Source organism: Chlorocebus sabaeus, chromosome 15 (assembly GCF_047675955.1).
Source record: "Chlorocebus sabaeus isolate Y175 chromosome 15, mChlSab1.0.hap1, whole genome shotgun sequence".
Taxonomy (NCBI): domain Eukaryota; kingdom Metazoa; phylum Chordata; class Mammalia; order Primates; family Cercopithecidae; genus Chlorocebus; species Chlorocebus sabaeus.
Genome location: NC_132918.1, coordinates 64786435 through 64798685, shown reverse-complemented (window position 1 = coordinate 64798685; position 12251 = coordinate 64786435). Strand labels below are relative to the sequence as shown.

General features: G+C 38.8%; 1 protein-coding gene across 5 annotated transcripts in view; it reads right to left on the bottom strand.

The window, feature by feature from the left end:
• The window catches only part of KCNH8 (potassium voltage-gated channel subfamily H member 8), a 396050-nt gene that overhangs the window by 178323 nt on the left and 205476 nt on the right, over nucleotides 1–12251 (bottom strand). The window lies entirely within an intron of this gene.

Genomic DNA, 12251 nt, shown 5'->3' with positions numbered 1-12251 from the left:
GCTCCAACCTCCAGCTCCCAGCATGAGCAACACAGAAGATGGGTGATTTCTGCATTTCCAACTGAGGTACTGGGTTCATCTCACTGGAGCATGTCGGACAGTCCATGCAGGACAGTGGATGTAGCCCAACGAGTGAGAGCCAAAGCAGGGTGAGGCATCTCCTCACCCAGGAAGCACAAGGGGTCAGGGAATTTCCTTTCATAGCCAAGGGAAACCATGACACACAATACCTGGAAAATCCGGTCACTCCCACCCTAACACTGCACTTTACCAAGGGTCTTAGAAAACAGCACACCAGGAGATTATATCCCGTGCCTGGCCTATGGAGCCTCCCTCATTTGCTAGCACAGCAGTCTGAAATCTAACTGCAAGGCGGCAGCTAGGCTGGGAGAGGGGCGCCTGTCACTGCTCAGGCTTAAGTAGGTAAACAAAGCAGCCAGGAAGCTCGAACTGGGTGGAGCCCACTGCAGCTGAAGGAGGCCTGCCTGCCTCTGTAGACTCCACCTCTGGGGACAGGGCATAGCTAAACAACAAGCAGCAGAAACCTCTGCAGTTGTAAAAGTCCCTGTCTGACAGCTTTGAGGAGAGTAGTGGTTCTCCCAGCACAGAGTTTGAGATCTGAGAATGGACACACTGCCTGCTCAAGTGGGTCCCTGACCCCCAAGTAGCCTAACTGGGAGACGTCCCCCACTAGGGGCAGACAGACACCTCACACGTCATACGGCCAGGTACACCTGAGATGAAGCTTCCAGAGGAACAATCCGACAGCAACACTTGCTGTTCAGCAACATTCTCTCTTTTGCAGCCTCATCTGCTGATACGCAGGCAAACGGGGTCTGGAGTGGACGTCAAGCAAACGCCAACAGACCTGTAGCTGAGGGTCCTGACTGTTAGAAGGAAAATTAACAAACAGAAAGGACATCCACACCAAAACCCCATCTGTATGTCACCATGATCAAAGACCAAAGGTAGATAAAACCACGAAGATGGGGAAAAAGCAGTGCAGAAAATCTGAAAATCCAGAAAATCAGAGTGCATCTCCCCCTCCAAAGGAATGCAGCTACTCGCCAGCAACGGAACAAATCTGGACGGAGAATGACTTTGAAGAGTGGAGAGAAGAAGGCTTCAGTCGATCAAACTTCTGAGAACTAAAGGAGGAACTATGAACCCAGTGCAAATAAACTAAAAACCTTGAAAAAAGATTTGACAAATGGATAACTAGAATACCCAATGCAAAGAATCAATAAATGACCTGATAGAGATGAAAACCATGACATGAGAACTATGTGACAAATGCACAAGCTTCAGTAACCAACTTGATCAACTGGAAGAAAGAGTATCAGTGATTGAAGATCAAATGAATGAAATGAAGCGAGAAGAGAAGTTTAGAGAAAAAAAGAGTAAAAAGAAATGAACAAAGACTCCAAGAAATATGGGATTATGAGAAAAGACCAAATCTACATCTGATTGGTGTGCCTCAAAATGACGGGGAGAATGGAACCAAGTTGGAAAACACTCTTCAGGATATTATCCAGGAGAACTTCCCCAACGTAGCAAGGCAGGCCAACATTCAAATTCAGGAAATACAGAGAACACCACAAAGATACTCCTTGAGAAGAGCAACTCCAAGACACAGAATTGTCAGATTCACCAAAGTTGAATTGAAGGAAAAAATGTTAAGGGCAGCCAGAGAGAAAGGTCAGGTTACCCACAAAGGGAAGCCCATCAGACTAACAGCAGACCTCTCAGCAGAAACACTACAGGCCAGAAGAGAGTGGGGGCTAATATTCAACATACTTAAACAAAAGAATTTTCAGCCAAGAATTTCACATCCAGGCAAACTAAGCTTCAAGTGAAGGAGAAATAAAATCCTTTAGAGACAAGCAAATGCTGAGAGATTTTGTCACCACCAGGCCTGCCCTACAAGAGCTCCTGAAGGAAGCACTAAACATGGAAAGGAACAACCAGTAACAGTCACTGCAAAAATATGCCAAAATGTAAAGACCATCATTGCTAGGAAGAAACTGCATCAACTAGCAAGCAAAGTAACCAGCTAACATCATAATGATAGGATCAAGTTCACACGTAACAATATTAAGCTTAAATGTAAATGGGCTAAATGGTCCAATTAAAAAACACAGACTGGCAAATTGGATAAAGAGTCAAGACCCATCAGTGTGCTGTATTCAGGAGACCCATCTCACGTGCAGAGACACACATAGGCTCAAAATAAAGGGATGGAGGAAGATCTACCAAGCAAATGGAAAACAAAAAATGGCAGGGGTTGTAATCCTAGTCTCTGATAAAACAGACTTTAAACCAACAAAGATCAAAAGAGACAAAGAATGCCATTACATGATGGTAAAGGGATCAATTCAACAAGAAGAGCTAACTATCCTACATATATATGCACCTAATATAGGAGCACCCAGATTCATAAAGCAAGTCCTTAGAGACTTAAAAAGAGACTTAGACTCCCACACAATAATAATGGGAGATTTTAACACTCCACTGTCAACATTAGACAGATCAACGAGACAGAAAGTTAACAAGGATACGCAGGAATTGAACTCAACTCCGCAACAAGCAGACCTAATAGACATCTACAGAATTCTCCACCCCAAATCAGCAGAATATACATTCTTCTCAGCACCACATTGCACTTATTCCAAAGTTGACCACATAGTTGGAAGTAAAGCACTCCTCAGCAAATGTAAAAGAACAGAAATTATAACAAACTGTCTCTCAGACCACAGTGCAATCAAACTAGAACTCAGGATTAAGAAACTCAATCAAAACCGCTCAACTACATGGGAACTGAAAAATCTGCTCCTGAATGACTACCGGGTACATAACAAAATGAAGACTGAAGTCAAGATGTTCTTTGAAACCAATGAGAACAAAGATACAACATACCAGAATCTCTGGGACACATTTAAAGCGGTGTGTAGAGGGAAATTTATAGCACTAAATGCCCACAAAGAAAGCAGGAAAATCTAAAATTGACACCACAATTAAAATAACTAGAGAAGCAAGAGCAAACACATTCAAAAGCTAGCAGAAGGCAAGAAATAACTAAGATCAGAGCAGAACTGAAGGAGATAGAGACACAAAAAACCCTTCAATAAATAAATGAATTCAGGAGCTGGTTTTTTGAAAAGATCAACAAAATTGATAGACCACTAGAAAGAGTAATAAAGAAGAAAAGAGAGAAGAATCAAATAGACACAATAAAATATGATAAAGGGGATATCACCACTGAACCCACAGAAATACAAACTACCAACAGAGAAAACAATAAACACCTCTATGCAAATAAACTAGAAAACCTAGAAGAAATGGATAAATTCCTGGACACTTACACTCTCCCAAGACTAAACCAGAAGAGGGTGAATCCCTGAATAGACCAATAGCAGGCTTTGAAATTGAGGCAATAATTAATAGCCTACCAACCAAAAAGAGTCCAGGACCAGACGGATTCACAACCGAATTCTACCAGAGGTACAAGGAGGAGCTGGTACCATTCCTTCTGAAACTATTCCAATCAATAGAAAAAGAGGGAATTCTCCCTAACTTATTTTATGATGCCAACATCATCCTGATACCAAAGCCTGGCAGAGACACAACAAAGAAAGAGAATTTTAGACCAATATAACTGATAAACATCGATGCAAAAATCCTCAATAAAATACTGGCAAACCAAAGCCAGCAGCACATCAAACAGCTTATCCACCATGGATCAAGTAGGCTTCATCCCTGGGATGCAAGGTTGGTTCAACATATGCAAATCAATAAACGTAATCCAGCATATAAACAGAACCAAAGACGAAACCCACATGATTATCTCAATAGATGCAGAAAAGGCCTTTGACAAAATTCAACAGCCCTTCATGCTAAAAACTCTCAATAAATTTGGTACTGACAGAATGTATCTCAAAATAATAAGAGCTATTTATGACAAACCCATAGCCAATATCATAGTAACTGGGCAAAAACTGGAAGCATTCCCCTTAAAAATGGGCACAAGACAGGGATGCCCTCTCTCACCACTCCTATTCAACATAGTGTTGGAAGTTCTGGCCAGCGCCATCAGGCAAGAGAAAGAAATAAAGGGTATTCAATTAGGAAAAGAAGCAGTCAAATTGCCCCTGTTTGCAGATGACATGATTGTATATTTAGAAAACCCCATCGTCTCAGCCCAAAATCTCCTTAAGCTGATAAGCAACTTCAGCAACGTCTCAGGGTACAATATCAATATGCAAAAATCACAAGCATTCTTATACACTAAAAGTGGACAAACACATATCCAAATCATGAGTGAATTCCCATTCATAATTGCTTCAAAGAGAATAAAATACCTAGGAATCCAACTTACAAGGGATGTGAAGGACCTCTTCAAGGAGAACTACAAACCACTGCTCAACGAAATAAAAGAGGACACAAACGAATGGAAGAAACTTCCATGCTCATGGATAGGAAGAATCAATATCGTGAAAATGGCCATACTGCCCAAGGTAATTTATAGACTCAATGCCATCCCCATTAAGCTACCAATGACTTTCTTCATAGAATTGCAGATTCACCATTCATATTTAAGTTTTGACTAGCATAATTTACAATCAGACACTTGCTTTATGGTGAATCTATATGGGAAGAATGTTTCTGAATCTATCTTCCCAAAAGAGCATTACTAAGTGGTCTGGGGAAGAATGAGTTCTGAGGTAAAAATAAATTTGAGAGATGCTGGATTAATCGTATTTAAATACATTTCTTTATCATAAACTTCTTAGAAGACCTACAATGCCAAAGCGTGTTGTGACTCTCCCAAAGAGATATATCACCTCCAAATTTGACTCTGGGTTCTTTCTTCATGAAACATTTGAATTATTTCTCAATTGAAAGTAATCATGCTGCCTTATATTTTTGTATGAAGTTGACATAAATTCCAAAATATTTTTTAAAACATCCTCTTGTAGTTCTATGAACACCTTTCCTTCCCAGACCTTTTTTGCACTACGTTTTAACAATTCTGCCCTAATTGATTATAAGATGTCAAACTAATAATACTATTCCAGAAATAGAAAATAAACAGTATATAAATATACATGTAAATTTTAGCACACATATTAATTTAATAAATATATATATTTTGTTATACTTTAATTTCTAGGTTACATGTGCACAACATGCATGTTTGTTAAATATGTATACATGTGCCATGTTGGTGTGCTGCATGCATTAACTCGTCATTTACATTAGGTATATCACTTAATCCTATCCCTCACCCTTCCCCTCACCCCACGACAGGCCCTGGTGTGTGATGTTCCCCTTCCTGTGTCCAAGTGTTCTCATTGTTCAATTCCCACCTATAAGTGAGAACATGCGGTGTTTGGTTTTCTGTCCTTGAGATAGTTTGCTCAGAATGATGGTTTCCAGCTTCATCCATGTCCCAACAAAGGACACGAACTCATCGTTTTTTGACGGCTACATCGTATTCCATGGTGCATATGTGCCACATTTTCTTAATCCAGTCTATTATTGATGGACATTTGGGTTGGTTCCAAGTCTTTGCTATTGTGAATAGTGCCACAATAAACATATGTGTGTGCATGTGTCTTTATAGCAGCATGATTTATAATCCTTTGGGTATATACCCAGTAATGAGATGGCTGGGTCATATGGTATTTCTAGTTCTAGATCTTTGAGGAATCACCACACTGTCTTCCACAATTGTTGAACTAGTTTACAGTTCCACCAACAGTGTAAAAGTGTTCCTATTTCTCCACATCCTCTCCAGCACCTGTTGTTTCCAAACTTTTTAATGATCGCCATTCTAACTGGTGTGAGATGGTATTTCATTGTGGTTTTGATTTGCATTTCTCTGATGGCCAGTGATGATGAGAATTTTTTCATGTGTCTGTGGGCTGCATAAATGCCTTCTTTTGAGAAGTGTCTTTTCATATCCTTTGCCCACTTTTTGATGAGGTTGTTTGATTTTTTCTTGTAAATTTGTTTGAGTTGTTTGTAGATTCTGGATATTAGCCCTTTGTCAGAAGGGTAGATTGTAAATTTTTTCTCCCATTCTGTAGGTTGCCTGTTCACTCTGATGATAGTTTATTTTGCTGTGCAGAAGTTCTTTAGTTTAACTAGATCTCATTTGTCAATTTTGGCTTTTGTTGCCATTTCTTTGGTATTTTAGTCATGAAGCCTTTTCCCATGCCTATGGCCTGAATGATATTGCCTATGTTTTCTTCTAGGGTTTTTATGGTTTTATGTCTAACATTTAAGTATTTAATCCATCTTGAATTAATTTTTTGTATAAGGTGTAAGGAAGGGATCCAGTTTCCACTTTCTACATATGGCTAGCCAGTTTTCCCAGCACCATTTATTAAATGGGGAATCCTTTCCCCATCTCTTGTTTTTGTCAAATTTGTCAAATATCAGATGGTTGTAGATGTGTAGTATTATTTCTGAGGGCTCTGTTCTGTTCCATTGGTCTATATCTCTGTTTTGGTACCAGTACCCCTCTGTTTTGGTTACTTGTAGTATAGTTTGAAGTCAGGTGGCATGATGCCTCCAGCTTTGTTCTTTTGGTTTAGAATTGTCGTGACAATGCAGGCTCTTTTTTGGTTACACATGAACTTTAAAGTAGTTGTTTTCCAATTCTGTGAAGAAAGTCATTGGTAGCTTGATGGGGATGGCACTGAATCTATAAATTACCTTGGGCAGTATGGCCATTTTCACAATATTGATTGTTTCTATCTATGAGCATGGAATGTTCTTCCATTTGTTTGTGTTCTCTTTTATTTCATTGAGCAGCGGTTTGTAGTTCTCCTTGAAGAGGTCCTTCACATCCCTTGTAAGTTGGATTCCTAGGTATTTTATTCTCTTTGAAGCAATTGTGAATGGGAGTTCACTCATGATTTGGCTCTCTGTTTTTCTGTTATTGGTGTATAGGAATGCTTGTGATTTTTGCACATTGATTTTGTATCTGGAGACTTTGCTGAAGTTGCTTATCAGCTGAAGGAGATTTTGGACTGAGACGATGGGGTTTTTTCTAAATATACAATCATGTCATCTGCAAACAGGGACAATCTGACTGCTTCTTTTTCTAATTGAGTAGTCTTTATTTCTTTCTCCTGCCTGATTGCCCTGGCCAGAACTTCCAACACTATGTTGAATAGGAGTGGAGAGAAAGGGGGAATGCTTCCAGTTTTTGCCCATTCAGTATGATATTGGGGGTGGGTTTGTCATAAATAGCACCTTTTTTTTTTTTGAGATATGTCCTATCAATACCTAGTTTATTGAGAGCTTTTAGCATGAAGGGCTGTTGAGTTTTGTTGAAGGCCTTTTCTGCATCTATTGAGATAATCATGTGGTTTTTGTCTTTTGTTCTGTTTATGTGATGAATTATGTTTATTGTTTTGCATACATTGAACCAGCGTTGCATCCCAGGGATGAAGCCCACTTGATCGTGGTGGATAAGGTTTTTGATGTGCTGCTGGATTCTGCTTGCCAGTATTTTATTGAGGATTTTTGCATTGATGTTCATCAGGGATATTGGTCTAAAATTCTCTTTTTTTGTTGTGTCTCTGCCAGGCTTCGGTATCAGGATGATGTTTAGCTTCATAATATGAGTTAGGGAGGATTCCCTGTTTTTCTGTTGATTGGAATAGTTTCAGAAGGAATGGTACCAGCTCATCTTTGTACCTCTGGTAGAATTCGGTTGTGAATCCGTCTGGTCCTGGACTTTTTTTGGTTGGTAGGGTATTCATTATTGCCTGAATTTCATAGCCTGTTATTGGTCTATTCAGAGATTCAACTTCTTCCTGGTTTAGTCTTGGGAGGGTGTATGGGTCCAGGAATTTATCCATTTCTTCTAGATTTTCTAGTTTATTTGCATAGAGATTTTTACAGTATTCTCTGTATTGATATCCCCTTTATCATTTTTCATTGTGTCTATTTGATTCTTCCCTCTTTTCTTCTTTATTACTCTTGCTAGCGGTCTATCAATTTTGTTTATCTTTTCAAAAAATCAGCTCCTGGATTCATTGAGTTTTTGAAGGGTTTTTTGTGTCTCTATCTCCTTCAGTTCTGCCCTGATCTTAGTTATTTCTTGCCTTCTGCTAGCTTTTGAATGTGTTTGCTCTTGCTTCTCTAGTTATTTTAATTGTGATATTAGGGTGTCAATTTTGGATCTTTCCTGCTTTCTCTTGTGGGCATTTAGTGCTATAAATTTCCCTCTACACACTGCTTTAAATGTGTCCCAGAGATTCTGGTATGTTGTATCTTTGTTCTCATTGGTTTCAAAGAACATCTTGACTTCAGTCTTCATTTTGTTATGTACCCAGTAGTCATTTAGGACCAGGTTGTTCAGTACCTATGTAGTTGAGTGGTTTTGATTGATTTCTTAATCCTGAGTTCTAGTTTGATTGCACTGTGGACTGAAAGACAGCTTGTTATAATTTCTGTTCTTTTACATTTGCTGAGGAGTGCTTTACTTCCAACTATGTGGTCAACTTTGGAATAAGTGCAATGTGGTGCTGAGAAGAATGTATATTCTGCTGATTTGGGGTGGAGAGTTCTGCAGATGTCTATTAGGTCCATTTGGTGCAGAGCTGAGTTCAATTCCTGGATATCCTTTTTAACTTTCTATCTCGTTGATCTAACGTTGACAGTGGTGTGTTAAAATCTCCCGTTATTATTGTGTGGGAGTCTAAGTCTCTTTTTAAGTCTCTAAGGACTTGCTTTATGAATCTGGGTTCTCCTGTATTGGGTGCATATATATGTAGGATAGTTAGCTCTTCTTGTTGAATTGATCCCTTTACCATTATGTAATGCCCTTCTCTGTCTTTTTTGATCTTTGTTGGTTTAAAGTCTGTTTTATCAGAGACTAGGATTACAACCCCTGCCATTTTTTGTTTTCCATTTGCTTGGTAGATCTTCCTCTATCTTTTTATTTTGAGCCTATGTGTGTCTCTGCATGTGAGATGGGTCTCCTGAATATAGCAGACTGATGGGTCTTGACTCTTTATCTAATTTGCCAGTCTGTGTTTTTTAATTGGACTATTTAGCCCATTTACATTTAAGGCTAATATTGTTATGTGTGAATTTGATCCTGTAAGTAGGATGTTAGCTGGTTATTTTGCTCATTAGTTGATACTGTTTCTACCTAGCATTGATGGTCTTTACAATTTGGCATGTGTTTGCAGTGGCCGGTTCCAGTTGTTCCTTTCCATGTTTTTAGTGCTTCCTTCAGGAACTCTTGTAAGGCAGGCCTGGTGGTGACAAAATCTCTCAGCATTTGCTTGTCTGTAAATGATTTTATTTCTCCTTCACTGATACTTAGTTTGGCTGGATATACAATTCTGGGTTGCAAATTCTTTTGTTTAAGAATATTGAATATTGGCCCCCACTCTCTTCTGGCCTGTAGTGTTTCTGCTGAGAGGTCTGCTGTTAGTCTGATGGGCTTCCTTTTGTGGGTAACCCTACTTTTCTCTCTGGCTGCCCTTAACATTTTTTTCTTCATTTCATATTTGGTGAATCTGATAATTATGTGTCTTGGAGTTGCTCTTCTTGAGGAGTATCTTTGTAGGCATTCTCTGTATTTCATAAATTTGAATGTTGGCCTGCCTTGCTATGTTGGGGAAGTTCTCCTGGATAATATCCTGAAGAGTGTTTTCCAACTTGGTTCCATTCTCCCCGTTACTTCCAGGTACACCAATCAGGCATAGATTTGGTCTTTTCATATAGTCCCATCTTTCTTGGAGGCTTTGTTCATTTCTTTTACCTCTTTTTTCTCTAAACTTCTCTTCTTGCATCATTTCATTCATTTAATCTTCAATCACTGATGCCCTTTCTTCCAGTTGATTGAATCAACTACTGCAAGCTTGTGCATGCAGCACATAGTTCTTGTGCCATGGTTTCAGCTCCATCAGGTCATTTATGGTCTTCTCTAAGCTGTTTATTCTAGTTAGCCATTCATCTAATCGTTTTTCAAGGTTTTCTATTGGCTTTGCAATTGGTTTGTACATCCTCCTTTAGCTCAGAGAAGTTTGTTATTACCAATTGTCTGAAGCCTTCTTCTCTCAACTTGTCAAAGTCATTCTCCATCCAGGTTTGTTCCATTGCTGGCAAGGAGTTGCGTTCCTTTGGAGGAGAAGAGATGCTCTGATTTTTTAGAATTTTCAACTTTTCTGCTCTGTTTTTTCCCCATCTTTGTGGTTTTATCTACTTTTGGTGTTTGACGATGGTGATGTACAGATGGGGTTTTGGTGTGGATGTCCTTTCTGTTTGTTAGTTTTCCTTCTAACAGTTAGGACTCTAAGCTGCAGGCTTGTTGGAGTTTTCTGGCGGTCCACTCCAGATCCTGTTTGCCTGGGTATCACCAGCAGAGGCTGCAGAACACAAATACTGAAGAACGGCAAATGTTTCTGCTTGATCCTTCCTCTTGAAGCTTCGTCTCAGAGGGGCACCTGGCAATATGAGGTGTCGGTCAGCCCCTACTGGGAGGTATCTCCCATTTAGGCTACTCTGGGATCGGGGACCCACTTGAGGAGGCAGTCTGTTCATTCTCAGATCTCAAACTCCATGCTAGGAGAAGGATTACTCTCTTCAAAGTTGTCAGACAGGGAAGTTTAAGTCTGCAGTAATTTAACAAATATTAAATGGTATGAACACTACCTTCACATTGTAAAGATATAATATTACAGGCAACTATTTTGTCCCCAGTATTTTAACTTATTTGTCTATGATCACTTTTAGGCCACCTTTTTGATATATTTTATAGAATAAAGATTTGGGGGAAACAGAGAAATACTAATTTAAGTCATTTTTCTAAATATGCTATCATTGTAGATATGCTTAAACTCATTCAAAAAAAAGAGCAAGCAGATAACACCAGGGAAGAACAGGAAAGTTTTTACTGCTTATAAAAATAAGTCCATCAACAAGGGATTTCAGGCAGGAGTCACACTAGAACTGCTTGCAGACCAAAATTTCAAATCCTAAATGAATCTTTGCAGAAAGTAAACTGCAAAAAAATTGGAATGGGTTTTCATTCCTTTGTCATGTAGCTAGTAAGGGATGGATATTGCCTACTGGGAGAACCATCTTGCTGCCTGAAGAACAGTAGAAATGACAGTAATAAAAAACACAGAAGAATTTAGGGGTTGCTATCAGGGGAGCAAAAGAGTCTCCATTGGTTTAGTAGAGAAAAGCAGCCTTAAAACGAAATAAACAAAAACTTTTAAAATATCTCCATCAAAAGTATGAGTTTTTATGGGAGTAAATAAGTCATCATCTGTTAATGAACACACAGTAACAGAAGTGGCTTCTAAGGCCAAAGAATTTCAAATATCTAAGAACCAGGAAGAATGGAAAGGAAAGTTCAAGATATAACTTAACCTAATAAAAAAGTTGTAAATAACAATAATAAGATGATGAAATATTTGTTAAGCAGATACTTACATCTATTATTTCATGACACCCTATGCAATCGTTACTACAAAAATTAAGGCTTAGACATGTTGAGTGATTGTCCAAATTCTTGAGAATTTTGACCAGGTCATGGAGAGTGTTTTTAGGATGTTAATTTATGTGTGCATCATGGGTGGGTGGAAGGAGATGTCAAATGTTGGCAAAGTAAAAGGATACAAAACCATAGACACACCCAATTTGTCTACCATTTTCATTTTAAATTTTTGTTCAAACTGGAATGTTATTTTCCATTTAACCATTATTTAATAGATCCCTTTATGGTTACAACTTTATAATAAAGGATAGCTATATTTTAAAATTAAAAAATTAAAAATAAATTTGCCATCTGCCTAACTAGACAACATTGCCATCTAGTGGCCTAAACACACTACAGCTACCACTTCTGGGGTGACAGCAGGGGTCCTATCAAGGCTCTGAAGGATGTGCCCAGTAGATACAATGTTAATAATGATGGCAAGCCATACCAAGAGCACACAAACTCATCCAAAGCAAACGTGCTGACATTCAACAAGAAAACCCACTCTAACCTCAAAGATGTAACAGCTTCACTGAGAAAAAAACAACCAAAAAAAACCAACTACCAACACCATTGAACCAAGGTTTTGATGTGCCTCACCTATTTATTTATTTATTTTTCTTTGAAATTTTAAGATCCATTTCTTACTCCTGTGTTCACCTACCTGCATGGTAATGTTTCCAAACATTCTCTCATCTTTACAGTAAGACTATAGCCCTCTATCAACATGACCAAG